Raw genomic sequence first — 4,264 nt, forward strand, 5'->3', positions numbered from 1 at the left:
TTCAACAGTGAGGGCTGCGGCTACGGCTGGCTACGGCTTCAGTCGGCCTATATAGGCGGCGTTGGTTGATGCCAGAAGATGAAGCCGATGAAGCGATACATGAAAACTCAATCATTTTGGTTGTAATAATGAACATAATTTATTAACGGGTTACAAACCTCTTGATAAAAATTAGCACTATATTAACCAGTGATAGCAGCTTCCAACTTCAGCACGGTTCTTTCATGTGTTATCACAGTCACACATCATTTTCTGCACCGTGTTTCTGCACTGTGCTCGGCTACATAGTGTATGTGCGCTGATTCTCTTTTCTTTTCGCAGTGGTCGGGGCTGCTTCACAAGCAGAGCACTTTCGGCGTTTTCTCGCGTCGACGTCGTCGCCAGAAATGCACGGCTACGCGAGCTGACTCCCGAGCGACGCCGATGTCTACGCTCGCCAGATATCGGCGTCGACGCAGCGCGAGAGAGCATCGGAAAGCGGGCGACAGCGTCCGTCTTCGCGTGGTTTGGGGTCATTCCCTTCAGCAGAAAACAATCGATTTCTTTTTAACTTGCGGGAATTGGTTGCCTTGAGACAAATTGCAAGCTATTTCTGTTCGCAAGCGTTTATCCATTAGTGGCTTGTTCGGTTTTCTACGGGGAGATCGGGGATCTGCGATTTAAATAAGGGAGCTCTGGGTACATCGCATCCAGTATAAGCATAATCTGGCTTGTCTGCAAGATCGGTGCGTGACGAGCAAGCGTTATCAACGTCAGAATTCTAGCGGCGCATTCCCTTCCATTCGTAGCTCCCGTGGCTTGCGCTGACTGGGGATGTGCGATAGCTTTTCTTGACTCAAATGAGGACCTGTGGTTACATCGCTCGTAGCACTAGCATTATCGTCCTCGGCTCCAAGATCGGTGCGCAAGAAACAAGCGTTACCACTGCTCAAGTCTCTCAAACACGACCAAAACAAAGCACATCCGACACTATTTGTGGGCAGCCTCGTTTGGTACACCAAATTCTCTGTATCTCCCTGTCTCCTTGTGTGGTCAAGGGGTTGGGTGTCGGACTTTTGTTTTGAAGTCCGTGGTTCAAATCCCAGAAAAGCCTTTTTTTTTTTTGCGGCGAGGGTTTTATCAGTTTTTTTTACAGGGTACAGTCAGGGTGCCAGAGTACATTGCCTTTTAACCTACAAATGACGTTCGACGGTAACCTCAGTATCAAGGCCGCACTAAAATTTGTTTTGCTTACACTTTGAATTCATGCACCTGCAGTTGGTACATAACATGCAGGTTAAATCAAGAAGCATCTAAAGCAGTTTTGCGAGGTGCGTCTTCGTTTATCATCCTATCTTATTTTGTTCAGATTTGACCATGATCACTCGAGATACATTGCCAACATACTTATATAGCAATGAATAAATATGCCAAGTGATTTTCTTTTTTGCTAAAGCTAAAGTCTTGATAATTGCAGTTCAATAATCGATAATAACTGCTCATAAACGACTTCAACAGGATGGCAATGGACGTCCAGCAACGCCCGCTGACGCAGCTACTGGCGCGCGACTTCGCCGGTCTCATGCGGTTGCTCGCCCTCTCCTGAGGGCCCGCGCGTTGACGCCGAACGACGCCGACGATCGCGCGACGCGTGATTTCGCGTCCATGTGGTTAGGACTTTATTGTGTCTGCTTTATTGATTCTCTTTTAGTTTTGTCATTGGTGCTTCACCTGTTCGCCTGCTGCCACGATGTGGGTAGGTGTGGAGTTTGGTTTCAGCTTTTTTTCTCACGTATACAATTTGGTTTTTATGGAAAGACACTTCTTGGGTGTTCGCACCTTTTCATTTTTTTATTGTCTGTGAGTTGCGGTGTCGGGTTTAGGGCGATATTGTGTGTTTTATTTTGTTAGTTGTCGTGTTACAGCGAGCAAAATAGTAAACTCAATTCTGCTCCTGCGTCCCCGGTGTTAAAGGAGCACTGACACGAAAATTTAATGTTACACTTTTATTGCGTTTATCGATGCTTAATGGTCTGGCCAACCTGAAACAGCGCTTCTAATATTTCAGCGTGCGATAGTTAATTACATTGAACGCCTGAAAATCGTTTGTTTCAAATTCCCGCGCTTTCATCCCGAATGGCGCGTATGACAGACTCCCTGCCTGACCTCACCGCTTTGTGCGGACGTCACCGGCGCCCGCTTGAGAGGGTGTTGCGCCCGCTCGCCGCTCATGGGGCCGCGCGCGTGAAGTGACGTCACAAGTTTTGGACGAGCGCTGTCGCGTCACTTCTTTTTCCTCTCCTGGAGTGATGTCACGCTGATGTCCATTTGCTGAGTGCCGCTCCGCGCGCTGCTCCGTCGGCGCGATAAATGAGATCCAATTGAACTATGTTCTTCGCGTCGCAGGCCGCTCATATTTCAGCCAGGGTATTCTGTTGAGTGAAGGAAGCGAACTGTGCAATAATATTAACGCCGAAAATTGGTGTCAGTGCTCCTTTAAAATTGTAAGTTTCATTTCGTCGTTGATTCTGTGAGCAGGAAAGTGGTAAAAATATTCTCTTTCACCGCAAGAAATAAACACATAACAGCTTTGCAACTGCAGTTGCAAAGCTGTCCTCACGACAGAATTATCTTGTTCGACTGTTGGCTGTTGTGTAGACAGATTCATGTATCGCGACATATTTTGTCACGGCAGCCGCATCTGTAGTGACGACAAGAATCTGTCGTCACGACAGCCGGCTTTGCTACTACAGCATTTTTGTCGTAGTCTTGTAGTAACGACAGACGTCACGACAGCTGGCTATGTCACGACAGCATGATGGCTGTCGTGACGACAGGTAGTTCTGTTGTGACTACAGGAATGTTTGTCGTTGAGAAGATTGACTCTGTCGTTACGACAGAAATGTGTGTCGTAACAACAGAAAGCTTTGTCGTAACGACAGGAATTCTGTCGTAACTACAGAAATTGTGTCGTACGACAGGAATTCTTGTTGGGTTTCTGTCGCATTCCTGTTGACATTTTCGACCAGCACTACACACTATTATGCGACGCCAACATTAGTGATAAGGATCGGGTAAGGAAGTTGGGTGCTGAGAGACGATGCTTTCGGTGTACATTGAAAGGACATTTTTCAAAAAAGGTCGCGGGTTCGATTCCCGGCCGCGGCGGCCGCTTTTCTGATGGAGGCGAAACGCGAAAACACCCGCGTGTACGAGATCTCGGCGCACGTTGAAGAGCCCCAGGTGGTAAAAATTAATCCGGAGCCCTCCACTACGGCGCGCCTCATCGGCTGTGTTGCGTCAGCGCGTTAAACCGTACAATGAAAAACATTTTGTTCTAAAGAGTGTCGCCGCAATGTCACATTCACAAAATGCAACGGGCGACATGTATCATCGGTTTGCGATCCTATCTGGCAGCGCAGAGAAACTGACAGAGCAGATAACATGAGGAAGTTGGATGCCAGTAGCCTTCACTCCAGCAATCTACCCATTCCAGACACAGAAATACTGCTGCAGACTTGTCAGTTCTGGATTTATAGGGTTTGGCAGTGTGCGTACCTCCTTGGCATCGTAGATGGGGGAAGTAAACGCTCTTTCATCCAAGACGATGTCTCCCATAACCTTGGTTTACGGGAGCTTGGGAAGACCAGCTTGCAACTGAACATCTTCGGTCAGATTACGTCAGCAACAAATAAATGCCGCCTAGTAGAACTGGTCGTCCGCAGTCAGTACAATGGCGAACTGTTCTCTGTGGAAGCCATCGAAGTTCCTTTCATTTGCAAGGACATAGTGCAAGTGCCAATGGAAAGTGACTTTGTTTTGTACATCGAAGCTACTGGTCAGCCTATTGCGGGCAAGCTTCTCCAGTCAGGCATGGCGCTCGTGCCTGTGATTAGTCTGCTTCTGGAAGCTGATCATCTCTGGAAGGTGATGACAGGAGAGGTGCAGCGTCATCCCAGAAACAATCGATTAGTTGCACTCAACTCTCTTCGGGTGGATGTTCAGGGTCCGCTTTCCGTATCTGGTTTTGCATCAGACGTTTCTGTGTGGAAAGTGAGCCCCAACTGTGAGGCGGTGGGCGAAGTGGTTTGTGGATTCTGGTGTCCCGGAAATCTCGAAATGTTTGAAGCCAAGAGATGACGAAAACGAAAGGAGCGTGCTTTCCAGACACTGTAAAGGCAACGACATCAAAGAATCAACTCTGCGAAAGCGGCATCAAGCTTGTGACAGACGCAGGCGTACATATTATAGTGATCAGTACCAGGAACGACCAGCAAATACGACA

The sequence above is a fragment of the Haemaphysalis longicornis genome, unplaced genomic scaffold (assembly GCF_048455015.1).
Source record: "Haemaphysalis longicornis isolate Haplotype H1 unplaced genomic scaffold, Haemaphysalis longicornis Haplotype H1 scaffold_9, whole genome shotgun sequence".
In the NCBI taxonomy this organism is placed as follows: Eukaryota; Metazoa; Arthropoda; class Arachnida; order Ixodida; family Ixodidae; genus Haemaphysalis; species Haemaphysalis longicornis.